Below are 22,203 nucleotides of genomic sequence, written 5' to 3' on the forward strand. Positions count from 1 at the left end.
ACGCCAGCCATCAAAACCTACCCACCCATCCCTCCGCCTTTGCTGTAGACGTGCACATACACACTCTCTTTAATTAACCTCCCACTAAACACACTTATTTATACTCAAACAACATGTACGTGAGCGCACAGACAGGCAATAGTGCGATATACTGTGTGATGTATAGCACAATCGTACCTATACTCGCACTAATGTGTATATTAAGTAATGCACTGACTCAGGGTCTGGCAGCACATTCACACACCCACATGCACACGCAAACGCAAATGCACATCTATCTCTCCGTCATACTGGCTACATTTCAGAGCTGGAGCTGCTAATGTCATAGCTTTGAACCAGAAGGCACGCTGACGTCATAATTTCTTCTCTCATTTCCCTCCTTCTCTCTCCCCCATTAATTCTCTGTGCAGTTCTTTTGACACTGGGAAAAAGACACAGAATGGGGGATTAAGACTTGGGAAAGCAAGATCCGTTTGGGAAAGACCAATAGGCAGAGGAGAGGGGGTGAAAAAAATGAAAGAAGTGGACGTTTGAATGGAAGCAAAAGAGTGGAAGAGGGAAGAAAGAGAGGGGGTGGAAATGATGGGAGGTAAAAAGAGAAATATTTAAGAGAGTTCAATAACATAAAGGACAGATGCCTATAAGGGAGTTTTGAGTAAAGGCAAAACGGCCTATCAGAGGGTCTGCTGCATAATTCAGGACATCATTACTATGGGCCTATGGGCAAACACTGCAGTAGTGAGTAGGGAGGAAATACTGCAGACTAAATGGAGGAACACAAACAAAATTTATTTGACTCTGTGTTATTATGTCTAGCACACAGTACTTCAAATGGACGGCAGGCTATATGTTTCAAATCTCGTTCTGCGTGGCGAAACCCAAAGGGATTGAGGACCAGAGAAGGTGACTTCTTTGTGCATCAAGCATAAAAAATCCATTACAATTATAATTCCGCTTCAAAGAAATACAAAGTAACGGATGAAGAAGAAAACAATAACCTGTACAGTAGACCGAGTCTAGATAAGAACATCTGTTCTGGATAGTTAAGTATGATTATAAATGAAGCTGCTCCTTATGTTGGATCCAAATGGGTTATTAGTAAGAGAGTGCAAAAAAGTAGAGTAGGAACTCGAGTACACACCTCAGGCAAAATCATCAGACTTATGTCTAAACATGCAGTGAATTGAAAATGGAGTTAAAGAGATGTAAAAACATCTATAGTCACTATAGCTATTTCCTAAAATAATTATAGGCCCTGCTCAAAAGTTGCAGGCATTACAATTTTTCAGAATTTTGATTGGTTTGGCGAGTCTGGCTTGGTAGATTGTTGTGAAAGGTGTTTTCTGAATGCAGGTATATAAGGAGCTGCATGCTTCTTGTGAAAATGAGGTTGAGGGTTCTTGTCATCAAGGCCAGTGGTTGTACCCCCACGTTAGCGCACAGCATGACTGTTTTATTCAACCTGGTCGCAAAAATACGTACATATCACTGCAGTTTCAAACAGAAATGAACACTAGAGGCAGTAAAACAGCAAGCCTTTTTAATCGTTTTCATACACAGCTACGATTACAGGGTCAGATTATGGACTAATGAAGACTTGTTTTCATATCTCCTTGCGCAATATTTTATTATGACTTCAAAACACTTTTTACCAAAGTGCATGATTTGTAAACGAATATATTTTTGACTTTGCATTGCTTAACCAGATCCATATGTTTCGCTTTTCTGATATAACAAGCTTGCTCGGTAGCTCAGCTGGTACTGAGTGGTACTGAGGAAGCCTTGGGTACGAATCTGGTGAAAAACAAGTCATGGTAAAAAAGCTCAAAGATGAGAGATCAAAACAAGCTAAAACGGCATGATTACGGATGCTTTTTATGTCACTTTGCTTTTGTTAACACTATCGGTGTAGTGTTGGTGGTACGTTATTTTAAAACGTAATGGAGCATTACACTTTTAGCGTCACTCAACAGACAAATTTCAAATCAGAACTGCGGTGATACGTATAAAACCAACATCATAAAAACGTACCATATTCACGTTTATCTGTTCCAGCAAAAAAATTAACGTGCTTTTAGAGCCACTCAGCTGACAATTCACATTGACACACAGTGATATGTACGTATTGTTACGTATTTTGCGATTCACGAAAACGTTCCCACAGGTAAATTTTTCTAATGAGACCAGGCTCATTTTATTTACAAAAGTCTATTTTTAAATTTTTAAATATACATTCATGCATCTTCTCTTTGGGAGTGACAAAGTTGGACAGAATTAGGAACGAGTACATCAGAGGGACAGCTCATGTTGGATGTTTGGGGACAAAGTTAGAGAGCCCAGATTAAGATGGTTTGGACTTGTTTAGAGGAGGGAGAGTGAGTATATTGTGTTATGAAGCTAGTGGATGCAAGTGTTGAGGATGCAGAAGATAGAGATCGGTAGAGAGAGAGATGATTCGCTGTGGCGACCCCTGAAGGGAGAAGCCGAAAGAAGAAGAAATATACATTCATGCATCTATAAGACTTAAGCATAGCCAATACTGTTACATCAGCAGTGCGGGATGTGAATAAGTAACATTTACTTTAAGTTGTGCTGATATGTGTGTATACCACAGTTTTAAGAGCAAAAACGGAGGTAATTGACAAAAGGGCAAGATGTTATTCTTTTTGCCCTTAAAGTCTGTGAGCTTGACTTTCTGAAGGCGAGCTTAAAGAGTAGGCTGCTTTTGATGCTCGAACACTGAATTCAGCAATGATATCGACATGAAACCAGACTGAGGAGTTCAAGCACTTCTAAACAAAAGGGTGAAGCTTTAAGACACGCTACATTGCTCCAACTTCATAAAAATATACATTCGTTGGATGAATTGTGAGTTTAAAAGTATTGTGCATGAAATGGATTTGCAAAACCGAAAAGGAGAAACAAACATTGCTCCCTGTTTTTATGAGCATTTAAAAGCTTGTTGCCACATGTTCATGACAGAAACGGTTCGGCACATTGGAAAAAAAGCGTGAAGGCAGACTAGAGGGGAACAATTGAAATTGGGTATGGACTGAAGCAATCGTACAAAGTGTGAAAACACTCTAAGTCAGGCAATTTGGCCAGTCATTGCCTCTGTGAGTAGCCGTCTGGTGATTAAGACTGTGCTGATAACGCAGACGTCACAAATGTGATCCTAGGCAGGGCTGACACATAAACTGGGGAGTTTCTAAGTGAAGCCTAACACAATCAAGTCTTTCATCAAGGCACTTAATACCATGTTGCTCTAGGGAAACAGCTCCTGCCATTTGTGTACTAGTAGAAAGTGTCTCCTAAATGACAAGTAACCTTCATGAAAGCACACTTATGAATGAACTTGCCCACAGAAATAAAAACAGCACCCAGCAATAACTTCACAATCATTTGTTAAACATTTTGATTTTTTTTTCCAATTGTACTTCAAAAACATTTCATTATTACATGTTAGATTTTGTGACAAAGCAGCTGCTGAAAGACAAAAAAAATAACTTCATGCTGCTATTACAGGCTTTAAATGAGTTATACCCCAGCCTCAGAATAAGCTACAGATCTAAAATAAATCAACTACCACACCACAATTTAGCATGTCTTATATATTAAAATTCTGCTATTGCTGAAAAATGTAAATGTATGTAGAATTCTAAATGGAAAGTAAATGCAAGTTTACCTTTTCCTGTGGGATATTGTTGAGTGAGTTCATGTTGTTTTCCCAAGAGTCTGATGCCAATAAATATTTAAGTCTCCGTTCAGGGTTGATAAGTAGAATCGACTCATTCAGCGGCGAGTGACCTCATGATGAAATGAGTCAAAGATAAAATGTCTTGAGATTTCTGTGGTGCACTGTAAAGGCAATATACTTTTTCTGCTTGGTGACCACATCTTAGCACATCACTGCTCTCCAATTTGTACTGTACAGACAGTTTCTGATGCTCAAGAAGCTGAACCAATAATCTTAAGCAAAGTAATCTTAAGAAAATGAGCCAAACTAGCAGTTCAACAAAAAGTGGTTTAATGTGTTTTAGTAATATATACAGTCAAACCAAAATTCATTCAGACATCTTGAACATTTCATTCATTAATACACTTTATTCACTATAGGTTACAAATGGTAATAAAATATGACAAGATTTTAGAGTTAAACTGTGTCAGAAAGAATTATGCCAGATAACACTTAAGCAAAACATGGTCAGGTCAAAGTGTTTGAATAATTTTTGGTTCCAAATTTTTATCAATTTTACTGGTAATCAACTGTATGAAGAATTTTTGGGTATAATATGTCACAGTTTATTTTATTTTGCTTTCCTCACTTACATAAATGAACTATAGTGTCCTGCACCCACTAGTAAAAATATATCAAAAAAAATTATGGTTTGACTGTACATTTATGAGAGAAGTAGCAGTAGGACTGGGCATCTATACAGTTTTGCCAGTTGATAAGATCTAATTTGATTCAGATTCATTTTAGTATATTTTTCAGCAAATGTCTATTTTGTTTACTTACGAAAAGTCATTTCGCCACTGAAAATATATAAGATTGTTGAAACAAAGATTGCATTTAATCCAATATTGATATTTATGTTAATTGTTTGATCCAGTTAAAAAAAAAAAAAGAAAAGGAAAAAAAAGTGTCAATCATTCTTATAAAGAATATCTTGTAAAATATCTTGTGGCTTCAGAAGACCAAGAACATACAAGTTGTTTGAACCATCTTGATAATACTTTTATGGTGGTGCTTTTATCATTTTAGAGCTTGACAGCCAAAGCCCAAATTCACTTCAATATATGGAAAAGAGTGGAAAGACATTCTTTAAAATTCACCTTTTGTGTTCTACTGAAAAAAGAAAATCACACGGATTTGGAACGACATGAGGGTTGGTAAATAACAACAAAATTTGAGTGAACTGTTCTTTTAGTCTTTCAGAATTACATCAAACATGATAAACTGTGGAAATAGTCAAGGTAACTGAAGGGCGAAAATCAAATAAGAGCTGCTCGCTGCTCAACAAGCAAGTTCTTTTCAGCATGGTTCAGGTTGAGGTACTAGCATACGCGGCAGTAAATTTGTGGAGCTCTGTATCCGACTGAGTGACTCTGAGAAATTGACTGGCTTGGAATCTGTTCTCCTAGTCCTCATGACTTGCCAGCATGCCTATGACTCGGCATATCCTGGCAAAACAGGATCTATTCACATAGCTAACAAGAATTTATTGCTCTTTTAGTCACAGGTATTCAACATCTGAAATTGCGCTATTTTCAAAACAGAAATTTGTGTTTCTGCGAATGTCTAAAGCTGAGTACAGTGGCTTTGACAAGCACTGGTTGTGCTTTTGTAATCCGCAGAGCAATCACCGTTTTTTCGCCCTCAAAAGACACTTTACTCAAAGCTTTGGAAAATGCTGGCTCTTCAGGGCATTTTCATGTTAATAATGCACCTTTAAATAACATTCTGTCTCTAAATGACATCTCTGGGATCATTCACTTTTCAGCTGCCCCCCATCCCTCCACCTCATGAGGATTTCGCTGCAGGTAAATTTACAGCAGCGTACTTTCATCAGTCTTGAATGACTGCAAAAATCTTTCAGTGTTCCTCAATGAACTCTCATAAATATTCCAGTGTGGCACAGTAGCATCTGTGTGGTGGGTTTTGAGTAGCTTGCAGGTTTCTTCTTATATGTTCAAGTTGCTTGTTGGGAGAAAAATGGAGGGCTGAACAGATGGTCACTTGTTCAGATCATAGGTCTGCAGTGCAGTGCTTCCCAGAGAGAAGCACTTATCCAAAATGACTCTCTTAGGAATAAATAAATAAATAAATAAGAGATGCTAATGCGGGTATGTCATGCATCAGCATCTGAAAAAGCCCACCATGGACCTCTTCCTTGCCATTTCCTATGTCTGGGTGGTATTGCCTTCAACATCACTATCAAAGCCTCTTTTTTTTTTTTGTGAAAGACCTGGATGTTCTGTAAGCAAGCCAGCCCTGCAGGTCTTTTTTGTTGTTTTTGCTGCAAGGTATGTGGGTACATCTCTGCATTGTGCAGTGCTGTCTAACATGCGTCTTCTGTGATTCGGACATGGAGATGAGTTATGGTGGAGTCCGCTGTGTCTCATATAACAGCACGAGCCCTTCATCATTCACAGCTCATGGCGCAGGTTTTACAAAGACTTCTCTGGATGGATTCAACATTCCTATTGTTTAAAAAAAAGTCAAAATTTACAGTCAACATTAATGCAATATATGAAGATGATAAAATGATAACTTGTGCCAGAAAGAACCAAAAGGGGATTTTAGACACAAGGCCATAGAGGAACCATTTTTGGTACCCTAGAGAAACTTTCAGTAAGGAATAAAAATTTTTTCCCACTTTGTCACTCTTAGAAATAAAGGCTCTTTGTTGGCATTATGGTTCCATTAAGAACCTTTAACATCAATGGAGTAGAAAAAGTTTCTTTAGACCATTTAAAAGGTTCTTCTCGTCTACACTGGCTTCCACAGCGTTTCAGAAATGATCTCCTTCTAAACTACATGACCGAAAACGCATGTCACATGACCGTTCATGCACATTGGGCATGTGCGTAGTGTAAACAGTTGCCTCTTGCTCATGTAGGTAGCTGTAATATTAAAAAAATGCAGTTTAACTGCACAATGGCTGCTAAAAATGACAACAAGGCCAGCAAAGATTGCAGTTTGGTCTCCATGTTAATGTTTACATGGTCGTCAATGATACGCAGAGCAAACGTGGGCAGCAATGCCATCTTTTCAAAAGTCTCCATTTCCCCAGCGTTTTCAAACTAAAATGGGCTCTACAGCAAATTCTCCATTTTTGAGGGAATACTACATAATAGTGTAAACAACAGGCATAACTGTAGCAAAAGTTATGCATTTTAAAATAAAAAAGGTTCTTGTGTAAATGGGGCCTAAGAAAAAAATGGTTCTTCTAAGAATATATTACTGACAGGTTCATTGGGGAATCATAAATTGTTCTTTTATGGTATTGCTATGAAACACCTTCATGGAAGAATACTTTCCAGGGCTGGACTTAATTTAATCAATCATTGGAACTGATTGGGTTGTGAAAAGTGGGTGTTACATATCAGAAAAGGCCAAGGTGGAAGCGGTTGAAAATAAGAGGAATTGTCGACTTCAAACAAAACGGAGTTGTTCAAATTATTACATTTTGATGAAAGAATACAAAGACAAAAAAAACCCCCAGAAAACATAAATACAAAAATAATTTTTTTTTGAATAATGTGCATCACTGAATCATGTAAAATATGAGCAGGAGTATGTATCAAGCAAGTAAATAAGGTCAATTTTGATTTCATGTTGACCGGTTATAACAGAGTTCAGAGTGATATTATTGTACAACGCAATGCATGAGAAAATGTCCACCCACGGTCACTTCAGAGGTCATGCAGTCCACCACCATCTCAAACACACTCCTCCGCACAGGACAGTTTTAATGACATAATAATATGCAATACCTTGAAAACCTGCTGTTAATTACTTTGGATAATTAGCAGAGCAGAGACCCCATTCATTGAATACATTACAGTGAGGAACCTTGACGTAAGCTGCCGTCCCCTCGGTCTTGCTAGTGCAAAAGAACACACACAAGTGCTCTCTGCGCGGTGCAATAACCTTCTCTGTGGAAAAGGATTCTATAGTGAGGTGTTATCTCTGGATTCACAATCGAGCTGAAGATTCCCTCCCAACAAAAACATCCTCTTAGCAACATATTGCACAGCCTCAACCCAAAAGAAAGGAGGAGAAAAGTGAAGAAAAACAAATTAAATTCTGTCGAGATCGAACTGCTTTTCACGCCACTGCAGGGCCCTGGCTCTGACAGAGATGGAATTTCATGCAGCTAAAGATGGCTTCCTCTCACTCAGGCCCAGCCTTGTCCCTTGCAACAGGGGTGACGCTCCGTGTGCCGCTCGCACCTTAAAAAAATATTAATTCGTATGCCGACGTGGCAGGCCGCTTCAGGGCACTTCCATCCCCTGTGCAACAGGCACTAATTTCACAGCGTGCCTTGACACACAAGCCCATCTTTACAGCATTAAATTAATATTTAATCGCATATTTGTTTTGCGTACGATAATGCCATCATTAGTTCCTGGGTGCAAATTGCCATTTCTCTTTCACAGACCCACCTGGCAAAATCAGTTCTGTCATTTTATGAAACAAATCTTCATTCGGTCTTCCACGCAGTTTGGCACACGTCCACCGGCATGAGGAGCACGGAATTGCAATTTATTGCACCATAGACACTTTACTTCATGCATATTCTTCAAGAGCATGTCACTGCGAGAGAGCAGATTGTACCTGAGAACTAGCAAGCCCCGAAGCACAACAAAGTCAAATCAAGTAAAAGAACTTCTCAGTTGATTGGATATTGGTGCAATCTTTTGTGTCCACAAAAGACGAAAAGCATACTGTTGTTGTAAATGAGGTGTTAAAAAAGGAAAAAAAAAAAAAAGGGTGTTACGGTATCCGTGAGGTTTCAAGCATCCAAGCATATGAATCAACACATGCCGGCCGGCTCTGCTGTATTCTGCAACAAGGGGAAAGTAATCAACAGGCATCACTGTGACCTTGTTTCCAGTGTTCTTAATAATCGTTTATTTAATTCGATTTAAAAGAGGCTTGGGAAAATGAGGGTGAAATTCAGCAAGGCTGTATATTCCAGGAAATTACAGATTACAAAAGGTGAAAGAGGTTGCGAGCAGAAAGACAAAGTGTGAGCAAAAGATATAGGCCACAGACAGGGAGGAGCAGACATACCAAAAAAAAAAAAAAAAATTCAGGGAGCAAGAGAGGGGGAAAGAAACAGAGAGAGGAGGAACAAGAAATATGAGGACAGACGAAGGACAGTAGAAAGAAGGTCTGATACGGGGGAAAAACAGCAGAAAATATGCTAACAAAACTCTCTTTCCTACCTTTTCCCTCTCAAGTGTTTCCCATGCTTCTCACTAGGGCTTAAATAGATTCAGTATTCTTTTCCCTGTCCTTTTTTTTTTATATTGCAGTCCCATTTGCCTGAGCTAATGAGTTGATATTTAGCTGGCTCAGACACAGGCTCTTAAAGAGAGCTGCTGGGAATTGCAGGCCGGTCGGGGGCCTCAGGGCCCACTCCACCATGCAGATAGAATTCACACTTAAATAGGGTAAGTCGTAGGTTTACAAACACAAGACCATGTCAAATGTAACAAAACACGCACTTAAGGTGAACCACAAACAGCAAATGTTGAGTTTTCTTGCACAGCTGACATTTAAAAAACAAAAACAGTGGTAACTCACTAATTACCACGCACCTAATTACCTGCACCCTTTTTTTTCTAAATGTGCAACGTTTAAATTAAACTGGGTCAATCTTACAAAACCTAGAACAAGTTCTGTTCATATTTCACACCCAATGGAAAAGAAAAAGAATAACATTTTGCTTAAAGCAAATTATAAAAATCAAAACATAATTTTAAAGACAATCCTCTCCCTAATTCTTCATCTCTAATGCATATATATATACATATATAACATAATTGTTGAAAATATACACTATATGTATATTGTATATTCAATAATAAACTATAATTAATAGACAATTATTATATATACAATATATAATAATTAACCACAATAAATTTAAATGTATTATAAAATTGAATAGAGTATACTTTACTTATACATTGTGATATTTATAAAGAAATTACAATAAGAGAAGAAAAATTCCAACACTGAGGAAACTGAATTTGTTGATAAGTGAGTACATTCAATTTTGGCCATAAATTGTAGACTTTCATGTAATAGATGTGGTCGAGCATAGTTGCAAAAAATGTGGTAATGCTCTGTTGTTACATGAAAAATTCAACAATTTAACAAAGAAAGCTGTAAAATGACATGCATGAGGCATGCAGCCTGATGCTGATGTAACAGATTTTAGACAGCATTTACCACATCAGGACACATCACTGCAATCTCCAAGGCTGCAGTCGATCATGGAGCTGTCGAGTATTTATAATAGAACTGTCCCTGATGACATCTACTAGTAATCTGTGTGTGGGCCATACTGTGCCATTAATTTTTCTGATGTAAAAAAAAAAATAAAAAAATACACATATAGTGTGTGTGTGTGTGTGTGGGGGGGGGGGGGGGCTTCGATAAATCCATGCATCGTTCACTGCACACATGACTTTTGGGTCAATTCTTTATATTTTTATATATATATGTTTGTGACGAGCAGGGCGGGCGAGAGCCGTGAGGGAACGGCGCGAGGCCGGTGACGCGAGTGATAATGAGCGTCACCTGCGAGGCGTGCCGGCCTCGAGTCTCTCACGGAGGAGCTCCGGAGGCATAAAAGGAGGAGCGACATCAGTGAAGGACGAGAGAGGACCAGGCCTGGACTTTATGTTATGTTTTATTATGTTTGTGTGGCCGGCAGACGTCCGCGAGGGTCTGCCGGCATTACTTCCGTTTTTGTTCTTTGTTTATTTTGAATTAAAAGTTACGTTGAACGTTCGCCGGTTCCCGCCTCCTTCTTCCCACATCTACTGACCTCGTTACAATGTTAGTCTCCTAAAATGGACCAATCAAGTGAATGGGATGTTTTATCCCAAAATATATTGGAAATGAACATTTATTATTATGTTTAATAAATGAACATTTATTAATAAGTTTAATTAATAATAATTAAACAAACATTTATAAAATTGCTTATTAATAAATGTTCACCTTTTGATAATTATTGTTATTATTATTATTATGTGTCTGATTTTTAATTTCCAACCTATTTTGGGTTCATTTTAAGCCAGTCATATATAGTCATTTTTAGACAATAGTTGGGTTAAAGCTGCTGTCCGCAACTTTTCCTCTTTGTCGCCATCTCTGTTTGAAACATGCGATTGCAGTCATACGCGGAACACTTAACTGTACGTGCGTTGTGCCTCGTCAGCGCAGATGAATCTAATGTTTGCTGTCAATCACCGCACCGGTGTGGATACTGTACTTCAGAATCACAGATTCTACTTCTTGAAAGTATGACCAATATAAGAATTTTCACTGGAAAATATCATCTGAACAAGTAAGTAACATGTCTGCTACTTTTGTTTTGACCAACTGAGGAAAAAAGCATCAGGCCTACAATAAATCACGCTGCCAATGATGATTAAATCTAATGATCGCTTAGTTCGGATCACGTAAAACCGTGCAAATTATTATTAATGTTATATTGTTCTCAAATTGTTATTGTTAACAACATCAGCAATGCGTGACTGTGTATTTAACGTTAGTGTGTATTAGCGTTACCTGTAGATTTCAATTTCTGTATCCACTCTGCAGTCCAAAGTCTTTTGCTTTTTGTCTACGGCTGAATCTCCAGTTGTCACTGATGATTGTCATTTGGACCCTTCTGGATTACAATCCGCCATCAAAATGATAAGTTAAATTATTTCAGCTGCTGTGAGAAAAGGCTATAAATGTGCCGCTACCGGCAGCATCCTCGCGTGATGTAACTGACTCGACGGAACTCCTTCCTTTGTTTACGGACGTGACGTAATGACGCACAGACGAACTGCTGCATGCTTGAATTTCCCGCGGAAATCCGCCATGTCGCTCTTATTATAAAACATTATTACAAGCTTACTGTTGTGAATCGAGACAAGATAATTAGATAGTTTTGAACACTGGCTGGTTATGTACTTGTTCAAAAGTTGATTTTGGATAATTTTTAACCAAAAAAAGTTGCGGACTGCAGCTTTAAATAAAACTGCCCAGTATGTTGGGCAAACATTTAACCCAACAGCTGGGTTTGTCCATTTTCAACCCAACTTGGGTTGTTTTTATCCAACATTTTTTTAGAGTACATAATTCACAGCAAAAACTAGTCATATTAAACAATATTTAAAAAAAATGAATACTTATATATAAAGTTGAATTAAAAGAAAACTGGGTCTTTAAACATTTCTAATAAAAAAATAAATAAACGAAGAGAGAAATCAATTAAAAACAGTAAGTAGTTTTCTCATCAACTGCGTTTTTTTTTTTTTACTAACAACATTAATCAATGCTATATGTTGCATTCACAGATGAAATATTTTACACAAATCCCATTTTTGTCCCGACTGCTTACATTCACATAACTGGCTGCATCTACATTAATATCTTGCCAAGACTGCATTTTCAAGTCGTGCATCGTTCACATTGCAGCTGCATTAACATGAGGTGTAAGAGCTCTTCACAGATCATGCACATAAATGCACACGTCAAGGTTGAACTTAGTCAAAAAACACCAATACTTTTGACATCCCTACTATAAAATGATCTATCAAATCTGCTGTCTTCATTTGGATGCCTAATGAGCCTTGCATTGAATAATATCACTATTTTAAAACTATGCCTAATGCGCTATCTGCACTGTTGCTTTTATCACCTTGCTTTTCATCCATCTACTAATAAATACTAAATGTATGCACGCTTTATAGATAACTGTGACTGCATCATTAATAAATTAACCATACCCATTTATGGGATTTGCAGCTAGATTTAGAGATGCCAATGAATCTGGAACAGAGTGTTATGTCTTTGTTATGTTTGGCTGTAACATTAAATTTACTGACGGCCTGCCAGTGGCCTACCATCGCGGTTCGGCGACCTGAAGCGATAACTTTCCCAGCATCAGCGGAGCGGGTCGTCTCGCTCACTGGTGTATGAAATTGGCAGCTGCTCAGCTAGAATTCCTACAAATTGAGATTCGTACAAATTCAACATTGTAGTGTGTTAGCTCTGTGAATTTCAAAAAGAGACAAAATGGTCGATTCACCACAAATATTTGCTTGTAAACGAAAGGGTTTTTTGACATAAGTAGGCACACATTATCCAAAACTAAAAAACTAAAGCACAAAGCATTTGGTACATGGACGGAAAAAAAATCAAGAAGACACTATTTGGCACAATCAGTATGCACCCCAGTGTCTTCACACAAAAGTGAATCTGCTTTGGACTTTAGTGATTGATGTGCTCTCCACTTTAAGCCTTGATTGACTGATGGCATTAGTGCAAGTAATGCATGTTAAGTTAAATCCAACGTGGTTCAATCAATAAAATTCCAGCTGTGGTCTTGGAGTTTCTTGCAACTTTACTTTTGTTACTGATCTAATATACATATATAGCCCTAAATGTAACCTTCATAGTTCATCCTAATCTCTATTTTCATCCCACAATCCCATACTGCATACTGTCCAAAATGTAGCAGCAGAGTTCTTACTAAAACCAGGAAGTACGATCATATTAGCCCGGTTCTGTCAACACTGCATTGGCTCCCTATTAAACATTGCATACATTTTAAAATCTTGCTAATTACTTACAAAGCTCTAAATGGTTTAGCTCCTCACAGGGCTTCACGCTTACTTTTTCCCCCCAAGGAGCACATGTGCTTGCGAGTTGAAAAATGTAGGAGCGCATTCAAAAAAACTTCAGGGGCGTAATGCAAATTCATCAAATAATGCGTTTTACTTTAATAAAGGGATACCCAAAAATGAAAATAATGTAATTTATTACTCCCCCTCATGCCGTTCCACACCCGTAAGACCTTCGTTCATCTTCAGAACACAAATTAAGATATTTTTGTTGAAATCCAGTGAGGCCTGCATAGCCAGCAATGACATTTCCTCTCTCAAGATCCATTAATGTACTAAAAACATATTTAAATCAGTTCATGTGAGTACAGTGGTTCAATATTAATATTATAAAGCGATGAGAATATTTTTGGTGAGCCAAAAAAACAAAATAATGACTTCGACACGCTGATTCATAACGCTCCGAATAATAACGCCATCGGATTTCAACAAAAATATCTTAATTTGTGTTGAGAAGATGAACGAAGGTCTTACGGGTGTGGAACGGCATAAGGGGGAGTAATAATGGGCCATATATCGAACTACGGTTCTGTCTATTAAATGGCGCTCCATTTGAAAGCAGGTGATGGCAATTTAGCGGTAATCAGGGAACCGGCTTTACTGACGAAATGCGCGTGACAATCGCATGCGATATATCGCCCAGCCCTAATTCACACTCGTGCTCCTAAATAAATTTTACAGTTCGCACACATACAGTACAGTCCAAAAGTTTGGAACCACTAAGATTTTTAATGTTTTTAAAAGAAGTTTCGTCTGCTCACCAAGGCTACATTTATTTAATTAAAAATACAGTAAAAAACAGTAATATTGTGAAATATTATTACAATTTAAAATAACTGTGTACTATTTAAATATATTTGACAAAGTAATTTATTCCTGTGATGCAAAGCTGAATTTTCAGCATCGTTACTCCAGTCTTCAGTGTCACATGATCCTTCAGAAATCATTCTAATATGCTGATCTGCTGCTCAATAAACATTTATGATTATTTTCAATGTTGAAAACAGTTGTGTACTTTTTTTTCAGGATTCCTTGATGAATAGAAAGTTCAAAAGAACAGCATTTATCTGAAATACAAAGCTTCTGTAGCATTATACACTACCGTTCAAAAGTTTGGGGTCAGTAAGAATTTTTATTTTTATTTTTTTGAAAAGAAATGAAAGAAATGAATACTTTTATTCAGCAAGGATGCATTAAATCAATCAAAAGTGGCAGTAAAGACATTTATAATGTTACAAAAGATTAGATTTCAGATAAACACTGTTCTTTTGAACTTTCTATTCATCAAATAATCCTGAAAAAAAATATTGTACACAAATATTTTGTACAATTGTACACATTAAATGTTTCTTGAGCAGCAGATCAGCATATTAGAATGATTTCTGAAGGATCATGTGACACTGAAGACTGAAGTAATGATGCTGAAAATTCAGCTTTGATCACAGGAATAAATTACTTTGTGAAATATATTCAAATAGAAAACAGTTATTTTAAATTGTAATAATATTTCACAATATTACTGTTTTTACTGTATTTTTAATTAAATAAATGTAGCCTTGGTGAGCAGACGAAACTTCTTTTAAAAACATAAAAAATCTTTGTGGTTCCAAACTTTTGGACTGTACTGTATATTTTTAGTCGCAAAACGCTTGCACTATCGAGCCCTTCCTCAGTACTTGAGTAAGCTCTTATCGCATTACAGTCCTTCACATCTCAAAATTCTGGCCAGTTGATCATACCTAGAATATTAAAATCGACCGTGTGCAGTAGATTCTTTTGCTATTTAGAGCAAACTCCGGAACAGTCTTCCTAGAGTTGTTTGGGATGCAGAATTTAAATCTAGATTAAAGACGCACCTCTTTAGCATAGCATATGTTTACACTATCACATTTCAATAAATTCAAATCCATTAAAGGATTGTTAGGCTGCAAAGAGTAGGTCCCCACATGGAAAAAACCTATATAAACATATATGTTTCAATATAGGTTTTGATATAGGTTTTTAATATATGTGACATATATAAAATTGGCCGTTTTCCTATATTATATGTACATATATGTACATATACACTGCATATAGGTTTCATATATGCGCATATATCCACATATAGGTTCTTTCCATGTGGGTCAACCAGAATCGGGAACACTTCCCACAACATCTGATGTACTTGTTACATCGTAAGAGGAATGGGATCTACGCTAATATTAGTCTGTCTCATCCTTATCCCGAAGTTAACAAAGCCAGCTGGATCCGGTCAGTATCCAGATCAGATGGCAGACCTGCACCTAGACACAACCACAATGCATCCCTGCAGAGACCATGTCAACTAGATGAGCCCTAGAGACGGATCCCCTGTGAGGACCTCATCGACACGACAGCCATCGGCACAGATCCTCAGTAAAGACCACGAGAACCAGACAAGTCCTCTGCACAGACCCTTAACGCCAGCTTTGTCTCCATACCGGTGTGATAAATCCCGATCTTCAAGCAGAAGGAACTGTATGAAATATTCTAAATGATCCCAATCCACAATCTGACTTGTGATTAGGGGTGGGCGATATGACCAAAATCTTATATTACGATATAAGTAATTTTATATCATGATAACGATATACATCACAATATAGTTATTTCGGCTTTAAATAAGGTTTTTATGATATACATTTTTTCATTGTTTCATAATTCTTATCACCATTTTCAATATCATTTAAAAAAAACGAACACTAGCCTAAAAAACTCTCAAGCTTACTGAAGACAAGTACACAGTGATAAAGAAAGAGCAAAGAAAACAAACTACAATAGAACAAAGACACAATTGAAATAGACCTACCTGAAAAACTTCAAGCACTCAAGTAATCAAATGCATATTCTTTACTGTGTAAATTAAATATACATTTATTCTTATTAAAGTTACAAAAGCAAGCAGTGAGAGATTTTTTCTATCTCTCTCTCTTTTTTTGTTGTTGTTTGATTAGCATTAATAATGACAGCAGGTAAATTTGGATGCTGTCCCTTTCAGACCATCTGCATCCATTATACTCATACCTTGTCTTTCTCAACTGTACCTTCACTTAAGACATAAATGCCTCTGTTTACTTGCAAATACATGGTCACGTTGACACATAAATATGTGTTTTTTAAACTGCAATGCTTAAAAACGCATGCAAACGATAAGCTTTTGTGACTGCGCAGCACAGCAACATCACAGGAGCATAACCGCGATAGAGACGATAGACCAAAATATCTACCGGTCGACAAATTTCTACCAGTTAATCGTGTCTACCGGTATATCGCCCACCCCTACTTGTGATGCAGTCTGAATCATAATCACTCTGTGTTTGTTCATTGACCAGAGGAGAACTGCCCCCCTGACTGAGCCTGGTTTTTGCCATGGTTTTTTTCCTTCATTTCTGTCACCTGATGGGAGTTTGGATTCCTTGCCACTGTCGCTACTGGCTTGCTTAGTTGAGGACACTCAATATTCAACAATATTACAATTTGATTGCACTGACACTATCCAATGAGAACTGAACTGAGCTAGATGATGATATCACTATTTTCTGCATAGCTGCTTTATAGCCGAATTGAACTAATTTAATAAGTGATGATTATGGAACTGAACTGACTTCAGCTAAACAAGGACACCACTTTTCTTTTTAATTGAACTCTGTTTGCATCATTGAATCAGTATTTGTTCACTGTAAAGCTACTTTGAAGCAATCTGTATTGTATAAAGTGCTATATAAATAAAGATGATTCGACTTACTGTTCTCTTATGTTGTTTTCTCAATGCTGTCTCTAAAAATGCATATGGACAATATTCTTGGAGATGCATCCATTAAAAACGCTGTAGTCCAGGCACTTGCCGTTTGGCATGGTATCCATCCCTGACTAGATAGCATTCCCAGACTCTGAGATAACATTGAGACGTTGAACAAAAAAATTGCACACAAAGGACAGACTCCAGCTATGTCCAGAATGACAGCACAGTTGCCCTGCTTGCCAATGCACTTAAATGAAGATGGTGAGTAATGGAGTGGGCAGAAACATCTGGCTGAGATGCTCAACTCCAAAAGCATTGTTACGGCTAGGGGCATTGTTAGTGTGAAGAGGACTAAAGTAATAAAATGGAGAATGATAAATAATAAACAGAAAAGCATTGACAACACACCTGAAGGCTTATTTCATTACACAAGGACCCTGCACTTTATTAGAGCTAATGAGAAACAATCCCAGGGTGAGTGTTACAGTTGACTGCTTCGTAGTCACTCTTCTCATCCTTTGATACGATGTCATTGGATTTATCCATCAAATGGGCTTCTTCATCTTCAATACAATCACTTAAAGTGTGGCTATGATGAGTAAACCGTGTGGCTTCTGAATGCTGACATACGTTTCAAGCTATAACAGGTTTAGAGAAATAGAGACCTCTCAATTGTTTAATACCATGTTTCTCCAACAATGTGAGTTGTTTTGGTAACACTTTAGAATGGAGAACACATATTCACTATTGACTACAACTTTTGGCTCAATAGACTAATTTACTGTTTATTAATAGTTAAGGTAGTTTTTGTAGCATTTAAGTTTAGGTATTGGGTTAAGATTTAGGATTAAGGAATGTAGAATAAGGTCATGCAGAATAAGGCATTAATATGTGCTTTACAAGTACTAATAAACAGCCAATATCCTAGTAATATGCAAGCTAACAAGCAACTAGTTGAAAAGTGAAAATTGAATCCTAAAATAAAGTGTTAAAGTTGTTGTTTTTTTCTTATAAGAAAAAGACCCAAGCAATCAAAGTTTCTACTCTAGAATTCCACAGAATTATTTTACAAAAATCTCAATGTCACAAAATGGTCTCAGATTTACCCAAAAACCAAAGTCTACCATCAAACATAAATGATTTCAATATGAACTGAAACATCTCATTAAAATCTTCTAAGACCAAATTATCTGAGCTTTGCCATCCATGTTAATGTTATACCTATATTTCTGTTTGCCGACAATTCTCACTTTATTTAATTTTTATAACTCCTAAGGAATTTTAACTAAAACATCTGAGGGGAAAAAAAAGCAAAAATCTGGGTTACAGTGAGGCACTTGGTGAATGGGGACAATCCATGAATGTTAAAATACTCTGTAATAATAGCATAGCCACAAGATGTAAACAGTATGTGTGTTAACATGATTTTGAGAACGAAAAAAGAAAAAATACTTAAAAAAACTTTTCTTTGTAAAGTTATATTCAACCTTTACAACTTTGTCACTATGACAACAATCACCTAAAATTAGGGTGGGTCAAGTCGGTAGTGAAATTTAAAAAATGTGATACCAGCATTTCCCAGTAGCATTTTGAGCACTGTTGAGTGCATTCTGGAAGACGCCTGCTTTCAAACGCTCCCGTGGGTATCTGTGTAAGAGCTCGGTGAAGAGCGTCAAAGATGTCTATTTACAACATGTTTTTGAAGCGTTGATCATCGAAGCCAATCACAGACATATCTGTTGAGCTCGTGACCACAATCAGAGATGTTTAAGAACGCTCAACTGTGCTCAAAATGCTAAGGGTAAATACTGGTATCATCACATTTCTTTAAATTTCAGTACCAACTTGGTACCAAAGTATTCACTTTTGACAACCCTACCTAAAATGACAGTAAAAATAATTTAAATATCTTAATATACAAACAGATAAACAATGTTAAAGGTGCCCAAGAATGCTTTTTCACAAGATGTAATATAAGTCTAAGGTGTCCCCTGAATGTGTCTGTGAAGTTTCAGCTCAAAATACCCCATAGATTTTTTTACATTAATTTTTTTAACTGCCTATTTTGGGGCATCATTAACTATGCAGTGATTTTTTCAGCGCGCCGCCCCTTTAATTCGCGTGCTCCCCGCCACACGAGCTCTCGATTATATTACAGCACATTTACAAAGTTCACACAGCTAATATAACCCTCAAATGGATCTTTACAAGATGTTCGTCATGCATGCTGTATGCATGCTTCGAATTATGTGAGTAAAGTATTTATTTTGATGTTTATATTTGATTCTCTGTGAGTTTGAGGCTGTGCTCCATGGCTAACGGCTAATGCTACACTGTTGGAGAGATTTATAAAGAATGAAGTTGTGTTTATGAATTATACAGACTGCAAGTGTTTAAAAATGAAAATAGCGATGGCTCTTGTCTCCATGAATTCAGTAAGAAACGATGGTAACTTTAACCTCATTTAACAGTACATTAGCAACATGTTAACGAAACATTTAGAAAGACAATTTACAAATATCACTAAAAATATCATGATATCATGGATCATGTCAGTTATTATTGCTCCATCTGCCATTTTCGCTGTTGTTCTTGCTTACCAAGTCTGTCAGATCCAGACGTTACTGGCTGCCCTTGTCTAATGCCTTTCATAATGTTGGGAACATGGGCTGGCATATGCAAATATTGGGGCGTACACCCCGACTGTTACGTAACAGTCGGTGTTATGTTGAGATCCGCGTGTTTTCCGGAAGTCTTTTAAACAAATGAGATTTACATAAGAAAGAGAAAGCAATGGAGTTTGAAACTCAATGTATGTCTTTTCCATGTACTGAACTCTTGTTATTCAACTATGCCAAGGTAAATTCAAATTTTGAATCTAGGGCACCTTTAATATAAGTGTTTATAAAATTATAAGCTTCACATTAGGGCTGCAACAACTAATCGATAAAATTGATAATAATCGGCAATGAAAATCATCAACAATGAATGTCATTATCGATTAGTTGCGTCTGCCCACCGTGCATGGAAAACTTCCACCGCTCGCGTCAAATTACAGTTTCCACTGAGAGGTATGGTTCAGTTCAGTACAGCACAGTACGATTCAGGATGGTAAACCCTGATCCGGCTTGCGTTTCTACCGCCAACAGTACCCTTACTTGATAGGCGTGGTGTATGACGGAAAGTAGCGATGGATGTCATTCTCATGTGAAGAAGAAAGTTACAGTAAACAACAATGGAGGACATACAGCTGCTTTGTTTGAGCAAAGGCTGAAGGCAAGGAAAAACAGCTGAAAAATAAACATTGTGTTGCAAAGTGTAGTGTTTTGTCATTCCCCTTGTAGAAAAAGTGGTACGGTTCGGAATTAGGGTACCATTCACAACTTTTGGAAACGGCAAAAATTGCTTACTGTACTGAACTGTACCGCTCTGTGGAAACAAGCCATAAGCGTTACAAATTCATGCAAGTATTTTCATTTTGCGTTAAGGCTCGTCCTGACAGTCTGCGTTAAACTTCAGACTTTACTGAATGAGTGCCAGTGCGCGTATGCGCGTCAAGCAGACCAATTTGAGAGGGAGACAATTAAAATTCAGCAAAAAATATTAATTTTGCTGAAATATCTGTTGTTGGACGGTAAATTGAGGTTTAAAAGTCAAAATGTAATTCAAGTATTTTATGAGAGTGGTAACTATAAAGGTATAACAGTGTGTAATTGAATATAAATGTAAGACGTTTCTTATATTTACAGCATAAAGAAATGACAGTAACAGGTTACTGTGTCCAGAATGAATGTGTGCGCAGAACATTCCTCTTATCTGTTAATGCTGAGATTAAGTTTTTATTTTTCTTTGTTATCTTTATTATTATCTTAATTTTTAATGTAGGGATTTAAACTCTCTTTTTGCTTTATAGCCCTTTTGCACATAGCTCTTTTGCATATAACATAGATATACATTTAATGCATATTTGAATAGCATTCCGTTGACACGTTTGTTTGAAGGACAGCACTGGCAGGATGTGGAATAGTGTTTTGTCAATAAAATAAAGGAAGAAAATTGGGCTTTTTTTATCAGATTAATCAAAGAAATAATTGGCCAACTAATCATTCATCAAAATAAACATTAGTTGCAGCCCTCACATTTCCAAAAATTGGCCTCATTCATTTCTATTGTAAATGCCTCACAGCAACCTTGTTTGTTGCTATTTTTAAAAAAGAAAATATTTTTTGTGGTAATCAACATTACTGTATACAACAAATACTTTAATTTGAGCTTAACTTGTACTGAACACGGGACATTGCTTTAACAGTATCCGAGACTTCCCCTAAGTCCCCTGAGCTGCAATAAATATTTCCTATGGAAGTCTTTCTTTGGATGTACATCAAACAACATATTTTTATCAATCAGTGAAGCATCAGAAAACAGCACTGCCCAAAACAAAGAAGCCTCTTGCCATGAATCCATGATAAATTAATGCCTCCTCCTTGAGGTACAAAATGAAAAAAGCTGAAAAAACTCGTTCATCTCATCAAACACAGAGCCGCATCCCACTCAGGAGACAAAAAAAAAAAAAAAAAAAAAAAAAACTTGCAAAGGTGAGGAGCTTAATTTGAATCATATCCCAAAGCCCAGTGGGAGGGAGGAGAGAGTGGAGCACCAAAGAGTAAAAGTGACAGTGGCAGCAGCAAGCCATATTGCCTTGCGTTGGCAATCACATCTGTGGCGGCCCCTGAGATTTAATTTCGGATGCTCGCGGGGAGCCGGTTTCTGTCTGTCTCACTCAGGGGAAAGAGAAGTAGGGAATCCCTGCAAACTCCACCCTACCATCCGCCCGCCCCCACAAGACATCATGTCAGATTAATTCGAACCCAGGATGAGCTTGGCTAGCTTTAGTTTCAGAGGCTCTGGACTCCAAAGCTCAGACTTCATCAAGCACAAATGAAGTGCACAGATAAACCATTGGTTTACATTGGAACAAAGAGGGATTTACAATCAATGGTCGAAGAGAGAGC

General features: G+C 37.3%; 1 protein-coding gene across 1 annotated transcript in view; it reads right to left on the reverse strand.

Annotated features, from left to right (window-relative positions):
• Nucleotides 1-22,203, reverse strand: part of grin2da (glutamate receptor, ionotropic, N-methyl D-aspartate 2D, a) — a 108,797-nt gene that overhangs the window by 81,511 nt on the left and 5,083 nt on the right. The gene's annotated exons all lie outside the window — the stretch shown is intronic.

This window comes from Megalobrama amblycephala, linkage group LG9 (genome assembly GCF_018812025.1).
Source record: "Megalobrama amblycephala isolate DHTTF-2021 linkage group LG9, ASM1881202v1, whole genome shotgun sequence".
Lineage (NCBI taxonomy): Eukaryota > Metazoa > Chordata > Actinopteri > Cypriniformes > Xenocyprididae > Megalobrama > Megalobrama amblycephala.